This window comes from Mus caroli, chromosome 5, assembly GCF_900094665.2.
Source record: "Mus caroli chromosome 5, CAROLI_EIJ_v1.1, whole genome shotgun sequence".
Lineage (NCBI taxonomy): Eukaryota > Metazoa > Chordata > Mammalia > Rodentia > Muridae > Mus > Mus caroli.
The window spans coordinates 144,849,331-144,860,746 of record NC_034574.1 but is presented as its reverse complement, the minus strand read 5'-3'; the positions used below and the strand labels follow the sequence as shown (position 1 = coordinate 144,860,746).

The 11,416-nt window shown below is 41.9% G+C and overlaps 1 pseudogene; it reads right to left on the bottom strand.

The window, feature by feature from the left end:
• Positions 1–8,709: 8,709 nt before the first annotated feature.
• LOC110295313 lies at positions 8,710–9,249 on the bottom strand (annotated as a pseudogene).
• Positions 9,250–11,416: the final 2,167 nt, after the last annotated feature.

Sequence of the window (11,416 nt, the reverse complement as noted above, 5' to 3'; positions counted from 1 at the left end):
CGAGGCGTCCTATGCTCATGATCCAGCCATCTAGTACGGAAGACAGTTTCCTCTTGGGGTCAGGAGGCAGAACTCTTACCACCTGCTCCAGCACCATGTCTGCCTGCACACTGCGGTGCTTCCTGCTATGACAATGGACTGAACCTTTGAACTGTAAGCCAGCCCCAATTAAATGCTGTCCTTTATAAGATTTGTCTCGGCCAAGGTATCTCTTCACTACAATGAAACCCCAAGACAGCTCTATAGTCACAATTGTTTCAGGGGAAGAAAAGACCTTTGGAAATCCCTGAAAGGAGGTAACAAAAAGAGAATCAGAAGCCTGGGTCATCTCCCCAGCCTGTGACTTTACATTTCAGTTACTCACTATCTGTCTTAATTTGATATTGTTATATGGGAAAATCTATAACCAAATGTTTGCGAGTTTGGAACCATACACAGTTGTGAGTTGTAAGATGATCTGTGTCCTTTGTATCTATGGTACACAATACCCTTATGTTAGTCACTTAGGAGCTTTCTCAACCATCAGCTTGATCATCAGGGCATTAGAGCACTTGGAGTCACAGAACCATAATTTCCCTCCATAATGGCTGTACTGGCTGGGTTTGTGTGTCAACTTGACACAAGCTGGAGTTATCTCAGAGAAAGGAGCCTTCCTTGAGGAAATGCCTCCATGACATCCAGCTGTAAGGCATCTTCTCAAATAGTGATCAAGGGTGGGAGGCCCCCTGGTGGGTGATGCCATCCCTGGGCTGGTGGTCCTGGGTTCTATAAGGAAGCAAGCTGAGCAAGCCAGGGGAAGCAAGCCAGTAAGTAACATCTGTCCATGGCCTCTGCATCAGCTCCTGCTTCCTGACCTGCTTGAGTTCCAGTCCTGACTTCCTTTGCTGATGAACAGCAATGTTCAAGTGTAAACTGAATAAACCCTTTCCTCCCCAATATGCTTCTTGGTCATGATGTTTGTGCAGGAATAGAAACCCTGACTAAGACAATGGCCAAACATCATATAATAACAACAGCAATTTTACTATAACATACTGGTATAATTGTTGTACTTTATCATTACCCATTACTATTAATCTCACTGTATCTTCTGGTCAAATTAAGCTTTATTGCTGTTGTGGACATATAAAGAGACACAACATATAGAGCATTTCACATAATCCATGATTTCAAGCAATTTCTGGTCTTAGATCATCTCTTTCCCTAAAATAAAAGGGGTCCTATGGGAGTCATATGCTTGTCTTTCAACCCCTAGGAAATCTCTATGCTCAACTACCAGGCAAAATAACTGGCTGGAACCTTACCAGGAAGGGTCTTCAGGGAGTGTGCTGGGCACAGCAGCTGCCCCACCAAAATCACCAAATGGAATCTGCTCCATTCATTGTGTGAAATGCCTTTCTGTCAAGTGTACATTCTCATGTTTGAGTTTTAACTATGTTTAACCCTTGGCCACATGTTAGCTAAGAAGGAAACAGAAGAAGCTCTCTGATAAAACAGGATGAAGTCCCAAGAGCAAGTCTCATCTGCATAGAGAGAGCTGTGCTCCATCTCTCTCTCACTGACCAGAATTTAAGGATGCTTTTACTCCTGAGACGCCGGCACATCCCGGAGGCTTTTAAATACAGTTCTGAAGATGGCTTTTAAACTCGGTTCTGGAGATATTTTGTAACAAGAATTAGGCAGATATTTTTCTTTGTATCTTAAGCACATTTGGCCTGTTGCTGCTGAAGATGAGTCTTCACCATGCAGAGGCCGTGGCTGGGGAAGTGAAAAGTGGTTCGAGAGGGACCAGAAACCCTGTGTGCTTTCCTAACCGAGGAAGCATCTGTGGGGTGGTCCTGCCATGGAGGAACGGCCCCTGGTGAGATGTAAGAGCATATTTTAGGTAGCTCGTATGGGGCTCAGTCTGGTAAAATCTAAATCTTTTAGCTGTTTAACCAAGCACCCATTTAGTGTATCATTTGGAAGGGGAGATGAGGATGAAGCAAGAAACACAACAAATAAATATTTGGGTACAAAAAAACTGTTGGCAAACAATGTCTGGGGACAATTTTTGTCCACATTTAAGTTAAACAAGAATTTCTGAATCCTATCTAAAATTCCCAAATACACCAAGTTCCAAGCTTATTTAAATAAAGTTTTACTCACTCTTTACATTTATCTTTTATAATAGATTATTCCTAAATTAATCTTGATGGGCATTCCTCCTTGCTGTTTCTAAAATGTGCGCTCAGCTCCTTTTATTCTAACTTGGCCCCTCCTCCCTTGTTTCTGGTGCTCTCCTGGTTTTACCTGATGTGTGATGTGGTTGTCAGATGTGAGGACCACCATGACAGGAGGGTGTAATCACGATGCTATCCCACCGCTGGTCCTCATACAGTGGCACCTGCTGATTCTTTCCAATATTTCAAAGCTGCCTCCTCTGGTCTCCTTCTCTGGCTAAGGGTGAGAGTGGAGCCACATGCAAGAGCTGTAGCAGAAGGCACAGGGAACCCAGTGGTCTGCAAGCCAGTTATGCACTGCTTCCTCTCATAGGGAGCAGGAGCACACCGCCTAACTGACTGAAACTATCCTCGGGAGCGGGAAGACCTCAGCTGTGTGCTGTAGCAAGTGCATGTAGATTGCTTCAACTTAAGCTTGTCATGCAGTGGGTTTTGTTAGAGAAAAACTAGGAATGAGTGGTCCGAGCAGAATGAGCAGACACACTTTATTTATACTTCAGTAATGTTGGTGACAGCACCGGAGCCCAAGTATCTCCCTCTCTGTATTCATTCCAGCTGACCCCACCTCACAGCTTTAAGTGTTCTTTGAGCATCTACTATGCCCCCAGTCCTGTTCATAGCGCCGTCTAAAGATAAATAAGATAAAACCATTCTTCTTTCAAGCATGCCTAAAGTCAATCTCCCCTAGAGGTTGCTTCAGTGAAATCAGGATTTCTTTCCATAGAGCTCTGACTGTTAACTAAAATATACAGTAGCATAGTAAGATTTTAGAGCTGATTTTCTTGTGGCTACACAAAGAAGCCAATCACGGATCTGTGGTGATATACCCAAAGGGGCCCCAGCAAAGAAACTAACATGCCAGGAGCGTCTTATATCTGATTAGAATGAGTGTGAGTCTGCCAGCCACAGAAGGCTTCACAGTTTGCTGGGTCAAGTTAAATACAGCTTTCCCCGTGTTTGAATCAAACCACTTTGTTGTTAGTTCTTGTCCTGGGAAACTTCCAACTTAAATGTGGGCTGGAGAAAGGAGGGTGCATTCTGTCCACCATCCCTACCCCCTGCAGTCAGAATCCATTATCTTCTCAACAGAATCCCACAAGCCTCCTGAGAATCCTGGAGAGCAGGGAGAAACTGAGCAAGTCACTCAGCAAAGACAAAATGTATATCGTACCTCAGGATCTTAAGCGAGTTTTGTCCAGCTGTTCCCTCTGCTCAACACATGGGCCTTTTTTTTTTTTAATGAACTTATTTTCTTATTTTACATCCCTACCAAAGTTTCTCCCTCCCTCCTCTCCTAGGCACATCTTCTCTTATTGAGACTAGATGAGGCAGCCCAGAGGAGGGAAAGGTCCCAGAAGCTGGCAACAGAGTCAGAGACAGCCCCTACTTCCACTGTTAGGCGTTCCACATGAAGACCAAGTTATACAACTATAACATATATGTGGAGGGCGTTGGTCAGTTCCCTGCAGGCTCCCTGGTGGGAGGTTTCAGTCTCTGAGGGAACCTACGGACTCAGGTTAGTCAAATCTGTAGGTTTTCTTGTGGTGTCCTTGACCCCCGTGGTTCCTACAATCCTTCCTCCCCCTCATCTGCAGGATTCCCCAATATCTGCCTAACACTTGGCTGTGGGTCTCTGCATCTGTTCCCATCAGTTGCCTCTCATGACAACTGGGCTTGACTCCTGTCTGCAAGTATAGCAGAATATATGTCACTCAGCACAGAATGGCCCCCTCCTTCTCATGAAGCTCAGATGCTGCAGATTTTTAAATGCCTGTTGTTCTTTTTTTCTCCCCCTCCTCTCTCCTCTCCTCTCCCTTTGCACTAGGAGGGTTGATATTTTATCCCTTAAGTCCATCAGACAGCTGCTACACAGCGGGGTCTCCAAAGAAACATTTGCTGATTTTTTTTCATATTGATACAATTTTGGGGGGCCGTGGGGGCTCAAGAAAAATAGGTTCATCAGTGCCATCTGTATTCATAAACTTCAGAAGCCAATGCTGAAATAACTCAGTTGAGTAATATAAACAAAAGAAGAAGAGTATTTTCCCTTAAGATGTTCATAGTTAATGAAGAGATTACAGAAAGCTGATACACAGAGGGAATTAAGCACACTCATACTTTCTCTTGTATTTCTGCTGCTTTTTGGAAGAGCAGAGGCAGGATTGTTAATGTTAATTGTACTGTGTTACTGTGAGGACGGCTAATGAGCTCTTACTTACATATGTCCCCTTTAAATAGTTACTGTTGATAAAGGAATACGTTCTGGGGCCGGGGAGATGGCACACTGTCAAAATGCTTAGATCTCCAACACCACAGAAAAAAGTCCAGGCCCAATGGCACAGTTATAATCCCAGCACCTGGGAGATAGAGACAGGAGGGTCCTGGGGACTTGCTGGCCAGTCACTCCAGTGGCCTCAGTGAGCTTCAGGTCCAATGAGAGGCCCTGCCTCAGAAAATAATGTAGGCCAAGCATACTGATGGGTGAGAACTCCTTCCTAAGCCAGGTATTCACACCAACACTCCCTAGGCTTGTGGGTCACTGCAAGAGGGGGCAGTTAGAACAGACGTAAGAGTTGGGAGATATGGAGAAGGGCTGCAAAATGCTGTCTTCTGGGTGCAGCACAGCAAGCCTTTGCAATCAAGAGCTCTGTGGGCCACAGTGGTTGCCACAGGAGAGGGCCTACCAACAACCAGGCGTGAAGGAGGGGCACAGAAGGCTCTACTCCATGCTGTCAAATATTGTCCACTAATAGATTCAGTGAATGGAGGAGGCCCTTGCCTTCAGTTGACCTGCTAATGAACACACTAAGACCAAGGGGATAGTTTGAAACCAGGTCACACAGATGACCCTTGGTAAACTAAGTGGGTCACAAAACCAAACCAGAAAGTCATGAATCTGGGAAAGAGGTAGATGGAGGGGGTGGGGGGATTGATCAGGGTAAGAGGATAGAGACAAAAGAGGGTGGAGGGCAGAGTAACCAGAATGCATTATATACACATATATAATTGTGAAAACACTACAATTTAATTGAAAAAAAATAACACCTCCCCCAAAGACATAAGGTGGAAAGTGACTGAGGAAATCACTTGCCATCAACGTCTGGCCTCTATATGAACACACCATATGCACACATGCACACAAGCACACACGCATGTGTATTCCGGACACTAAATGGAATCAATAGAAGAGGTCTGAATTTAATCCAGTGAGTTTCAGAAGGAAACTACAGCAGAGTGAACTGAGTGCGGATGATGGTACCTGATGTTGCTCTCCGGTGCTGTTCTGAGAGTGGAAGTCAGTTTGCCAGAAAGCGGGAGACCTTGAAAGAATGCCATTATGGCCAGACAGCAGGGAAGCAGAAAGCAATCACTGTGTTCGGAAGAGGTTTTGTTGGCAATAAGAAAACAATACTATTTTGTTAAAAGATTATTTAGACAATCAATAATTCCTTTGGGGAAAAAATCAGAGCATCAGTGTACTCCGTTGCCCAAAGCTGCCTACTGCAGTGTGCAGATTTAGCAGAGAAAGATCTTTCTGGGCTCCTTGTCTGTTTTGCAGTCAGAAAGAGAAAAATATCAATTTTCTATACAACACCATGATAAAAAAGTCTCCATTTTTATCCTGGTATATTTATTTATTAAGTTCTAAACAATGTTTATGACAAGGCATCTCATTCTTAGGTTCTGTAGCATTTTAACTGTTTATAACTAGACTCGAAATGAGCCAATACTTGTATTGTTGGTCTTCAAATGACATCTCTGTATTAGAGAAAATAAAAGTCAAAAGACAGCAATAAGTTGGCTGTTGAAACTGTTATATTGTACTCAAACACAAAGCCTGAAGTTGCCATTTATACATCACAGTCATCACTGTGCTTTTAACATAAACGTGTAGCCGCACAGAAATCACCCATCATTGACAGTAGTTTTTCTACAGAGAAATGGTATGGGTATGCATTGATCTCCAGCAATGAGCGCAGTCTTATAGCTTGCAGGTTCAGTCTGTTTTGTGAAGTTCTGCCTTCCCTAGGTGGCTTTGCAATCAGCTTGCTGAAAATGTGGATCCTTTTAGGGGCTATGTGTGTGAAAGGAAGGGAAAGTGGGAAGGGAAGTGGGTGTAAGGAAGGGGAGGGGAGGGGAAGGGAAGGGAAGGGAGAAAAGAAGGGGGAAAGGAAGAAAAGTCAACAGGGGGGGAAGGAAGAGAAGGAGAAGGGAGGGGAGGGAGGGGAGAAGAGGGAAAGGAGGGGAGGGGAAGAAAAGGAAGGAATAGAAGGGAAGGGGAAGGGAGGGGAAGAAAGGGAGAAGAGGGGAGGGAAGGGGAAGGAAGGGAAAAGAAGAGAAGGAGAAGAGAGGGAAGCAACTGAAGGGAAGTAAAGGGAAAGGAAGGAAAGAGGAGGGGAGGGGAGGGGAGGGGAAGAGAGGAGAGGAGAGGGGAGGGAAAATTTTCCCCACATATTTTTTTTTCAGAAATTAATCACTAAATGTTATTAAATTAAGTTATACTAATTTGTATCTTCTGTCAATATCTTCCAAATTCTAAAAGGAAGTTGGATGTCTTCACATTCATCAATCAGGACCATATTCCCCTCTTGCTCTCTGAGCACATTCTGCCCTGTTATCATTCAAAGACTTAAAGATAAACAAGGTATCCCCTGAGCCAGCTAGCACCTTCCTAGGGATTCAGTAGCCAGATAAGAGGCCAGTCCCTCTGCTGAACCAGTCAGTCCTGTCATGGTCTGCAACTCTGTCACTGGCCCTGTAACATTCTGTCATTGATAAGAGACAAAATAAGAGAACTCCCCCAGAACAAATACCAACTCTTCAGTTCTTTGGGTCACTGGTGCCAGCCACATAATTTGACCCCTGATACACTTATTTTTAAAATGTTTATTATTTTTATTACTGTGTATGCATGATGTTCGGTGCATGTGGGTCATGACATGTATGCAGAGGTCAGAGGTCAACCTTGTGGAATTGTTTTTCTCCTTCCTCTTTTACGTGAGTTTCAGGGTTCAGCCTTGGGTCACAAGGCTTCATTCACAATGTCGAGCAGGGCAGCACCTGTGCCTGCTGAACTACCTTGCTGGCTCTTTATACACTTTTTATGAATGGATAAAAGTTATCAACTTCATATTCATAACAAGCCTGTGATATGAACACTATAACTATTATCTTTTTTAAAGGAATATAAAACTATTTGTTGACCACCGTTCACCATTATTTACAATAAAGTAAATATACAGTTGGATGCCATTCTGATACTACAAAGTTACTTTTCTGGCTTATTGAACCAGAACTCAAATACTGAAAAGATTGATCCTACCAGTAATGAATGAGTCAGGGTAAAGAAAAAGCATGCAGGTCATTAGTTGATATTAGCAAATTTTGTTCACTCACTTAGTCAGCAGGTCTTAAATTGCCAACATCAGCTCCAACCACAATTCTATTTCCACATCAAACAGATTCCATGAATCATAACCTTTTAGTACAGACTTTTAACTTTCTACAAATGGTTCACCAGAGGAACCTTTACACAGACTGGCTGACCTGGATCTGCCTCTGCAGACCAGCTGACCTCTTAAGTCAGAGCTCTATCTGCCTCTAGAGTCCCAGGATTAAAGGCATGTGCCACCACACTGGCCCAAGTCTTGTTATTAAATCACACTATTATTTTGTCTAATTCCATTTTCTGAAGGGGAAGTGTACAACATTCTGTAAATAAACCACTGTATTTACATGATAATATATCAATTCTAATGTGGTTGCCTTTAAACTATCCAATAAATTGCAGAATCTGCTTAATCTGAAAGGTTATGGTTTCAGGAAAATGTTCACAATGAGGGAATCTCATCAACTTGTATTTTCATCTTCAGTTAAAAACAAAACAAACGTGGCACATGTCTTTAATCCCAGCACTCGGGAGGCAGAGGCAGGCGGGTTTCTGAGTTTGAGGCCAGCCTGGTCTACAGAGTGAGTTCCAGAATAGCCAGGGCTACACAGAGAAACCCTGCCTCAAAAAAACAAAAACAACAAAACAAAACAAAACAAAAAAGTTATGTGTTTTATGCATACACCGCATACAAACAAAACAAACAAACAAACAAACAACCCAGAATGGTCCTTCTGTGTCCCAGTTAAAAATAAGTTCTGATGAGTAATAACTGTAAAATCTCCCCAGTGTTTAAGAAAAGCTGTTCTTCAAAGCTGAGGAAATACAACATGGTATCAAATATTCTATTGTTAAAGGAAGCAACTACAGAAAGCTCTTACTTGCTCAAAGGAATCAGTGCCTTTTGATGCAGAACAAAACCCTAAAATATCCCAACTGCTGTCAATACTTTCAAAACCAGCATATCAAACTTGATTTTCATTAGAATGCTATTTTCCACACTAGTAATTCAAAACCCAAGATCCAGATTTTATATATGTATATATATATATATATATGTATATATATACACACATATATATATATAAATGCAAACAATTATTGTGCTTCATCTTCCAGACAAGAATGCCAAATCAGCCTCTCCTTGTAGAAGGCAATAACAATCTGAGGACACTTCATATTCACCTCCTTTGCCAGCACCAAGTCAGCCTCATCTGAGTCCTTCCACTTCATGAGAAACATTAATTCTCCACTGCTGTCTGTGGCACCAATTATTCATTCAGGATCAAGACCTCTGGCAAAGCCCCTTGGTTTGTCAGCAGCTTCTCTCTTCTTCAATTTGCTATCATCAGATTCACTGTCAGATAAAGATTTCCCTTTTGTACCATCTTTTTCTTTACCAGCTTTTTGAGAATTAAGAAATACTTCAATTAATTCTGGACAATCTAAATTTTCTTCTGGTTCCCAAGTATTATCAGCATCTGTGAACGCCTTCCACTTCAGGAAATTCTCCACCTTCCCATTTACTACACAGATTCTTCAGGCTCTGCCTCTTCAACTTTTTTACTCTTTCCATTTTGTTTCTTTCCCATTTTTTGCAATGTAGTTTTATTGGAGGCCATTTTTTAAAATTTAATTGGAGACTTTGAAGAGTTCACCGCTCAGATGCTCAGGGCCGTAGATCCTGCAGAGCCTCTCCTATAACTATTATCTTGATGTTAGTTACAAAATCTGAGATGAATAGACATCAATTGGCTACCAGCTTGCACACTTTTGCTAACTGGCAGACAAAACCTGATGCCAATTAACTTTAATTACATTTTATTTTTGGCCAGATACATTAGGTATCATCATATTATATAATCAAAATAAAAAACATCTGAGCTATTTCTCAGTCATTTCTTTATGCTAAGCAATTAAAATATGGGAGTGTTTTTACGCTTACTGTCCAGCCATCTTTCAGGTGCTCCCATTTCCACCAGTGACGTCACTGCTTGGTGGGTAATATCATCATGGCATGGCTAGCAAACTCACATGTCAGGAGTGTGGATAGATAGGGTCTTTTTCTCCATCCTTTGACTTAAAATATTCGTATGTCTTATAGACTTCCTTAAAGTATTTATTAATGATATTTTATCTATCACTTGACATCTTTCATGCATTTCTATAGTGTATCTTGATTACATCCTCTGACCACTTCCCCCTCTCAATTCCCCATATATATGTGTATGATGTAAATGTATATATGTATACATACACTTGCGTACACACACACACACACACACACACACACACACACACACACACACACCCTACTGAGTACAATCGGTGCTACCTGTAGGTACATAATATGATGTGGAGCCTTCCACTGAGAAGTAAGCATTCAACTCCATTCAACACCCCCCTACCCCCCCACACACACACAATTACTCTCTCTCTCCTGCAACAATCACCCACTGCCTCCACTAGAGGTGGGTTCTCAGGAGCTTCTGATCATGGATTTCCTTTGTTTGTTCTTTAAAATACACTCTTCATTTTCATCAACACTTCCTCTGTCCCCTAGTTCCCTCATCCCCCATCCCTTTAGTAACCTTCCCCGCAAAATGGCCCATTTCTATTTGTTCACTTTACATGTGCTCCAAGTTAAACACACAGAACAAAAGGAACTGAGCTAGGATTCAGGTCTATGGGAGAACATGCAGTGTTCAATGTTTGTCTATCTGGGGCTGAGTGACCCCTCTCAAATAATAATCTCCAGCTCCATCCATTTACCTGAGATTTCCTTATTCTTCATAGTTGAGTAATACCCAATTGGACTATATTTTTGTGACCCATCTTTCCATTGGTAGACATCAGGATTTACTGGCAATCTTTCTCCTTAACCCAAAATGTTGTCTTTGTACTTTACAAAAATAGAATAATACAAGACTAACCTCCCTCCCTCCCTCCCTCCCTCCCTCCCTCCAAAATGTGCTTTTTCTGAGGTAGAACACAGGGCCATAGGGATAGAAGCTTGCATTTGAGTCTCGGCCAAGTCTTGTGTCAAGGCACTGATGTGCTTAGCCCTCACTCCTCATTGTGAATGCTGAGTAACAACGACCCTACTTGGCATATTTACTATGTGGTTAAATGAAGTGACAAATGGAAAATGCTAAGATGGTGCCTGTACTGGGTTGGTACGTGGAGCTATCGTTTACACTATTATCAGCAGTGCTGATACATAAAGCTGACTCCTGTATGACTTTTATTGACTGAGAGTAAAATCACCATGGTAAAGCATTTTAAGGGTGAATAAATACATCTCCCTTAAAGCAAAGTAAAGGGAAGACATCTAGATCATTCTCTATGGGTAATTTGGATAAATTAATTGTGTCCTCAGATATAAAATGTGAAAATGTTTCATTACAGGACAGAAGTGCCCACAGTGAGCTGCATAATGAGAGAACACATTCATTGACTCTTGAAATTAGATTACAATTAGTGAAGACGCACCACAATAGAGCGCCTCTAATGTAATAAGTGAAATATACCACTGTTACAAGGAGCTGCATAATAAGAGAGAATATTCACTGACTTTTGAAATTAGTTTACAATTGGTGAAGACACACCACAATAGAACACCACTAATGGAGTAAGTGGAACAAAACAGAAATATTTAGGATTAAATGAGCATGTATTTAATACCTAATGTCTCCACCTTGGATCTAATGAAGTGATCTGGTGCATAGCATGACTAATATGCATTCAGAAATAAAGATAAAAGAAGTGTCCTGTGAAAGTGAAGGAAGTGAGAATGAGAGAATTC